General features: G+C 43.2%; 1 non-coding gene across 1 annotated transcript; it reads left to right on the top strand.

Annotated features, from left to right (window-relative positions):
- The first annotated feature begins 316 nt into the window (after positions 1 to 316).
- On the top strand, positions 317 to 508 carry LOC115072654. Its single transcript, XR_003851687.1, has one exon. It is a non-coding gene; the product is annotated as a small nucleolar RNA SNORA73 family (small nucleolar RNA).
- Positions 509 to 843: the final 335 nt, after the last annotated feature.

The raw sequence follows: 843 nt of genomic DNA, 5'->3' as shown, positions 1-843 counted from the left end.
GCAGGCTACCATGCCTGCCTATAATGCATTTGTAGGGATGCTGGAAATCCAAACTCTGGTCCTCACACTTGCTTGACAAAGTCTTTTCCTATTGAGCCATCTCCCCAGCCTCTTCTGTTAGAGCTATACATTGTGGTCAGCAATACCAAATGCTATATTTCTTTACATTTCTAGCACAGGTAGCACAAGGCAAATCTGTAAATGACACTTGCAAAAAAGGTCATGCCACCTCCATTTCCATCAGTTCCTCCTTTCAATTCTTTCTCCATCCACTCTAGCTTCTCATCTGTTCACTTCTCATAAAAGTGCCTGCAGTCCAGTGTCAACTTCCCCAGACTCTGTCCTAGTGGCATAGGGGAGCCTAGGACTATGCTCCTTAGTGTATGTACAGTCCTTTTTCCCAGTGTTGGAGATGAAGCTGGACTTCAAGTCCATGCCTACATGCTCTTATGACTTCTCAGAGCCCTGTGGACGATAACTGAGGAGACAAACCTCGCAGGATGCAGTCTTAGATCACTCACTCTGGTATAAGTTAGTTCTGTGTGTTTAAGAAGGAATTACTTTAGTTATTGTTAAAGAAATAACTTGCTTTGCAGAGAAATGAAAATAAACATGCCAAGAGTTTAGCGAGTGATGCAAAGCCCCAAGTTCAATGACTCACTCTATCTTATTCTTTCTGGCTGCCCCAGAATTATCCCTACCTAACCAAAATCCTGTTTGTCTTTGTTTTTGTCAAATAGGGTCTTGTCATATAGCTGTGGCTGGCTTGAAACTCACTATAAGCACAGACTTATCTTGAATTCACAGCAGTTCTCTTGGCACAGGCTCAGAGTTCTGGGGTGC

Source organism: Nannospalax galili, unplaced genomic scaffold (assembly GCF_000622305.1).
Source record: "Nannospalax galili isolate Female #2095 unplaced genomic scaffold, S.galili_v1.0 scaffold463, whole genome shotgun sequence".
NCBI classification, from domain to species: Eukaryota; Metazoa; Chordata; class Mammalia; order Rodentia; family Spalacidae; genus Nannospalax; species Nannospalax galili.
Note: the sequence above shows the minus strand (reverse complement) of the source record. Positions and strands in the feature narration are given on the sequence as shown.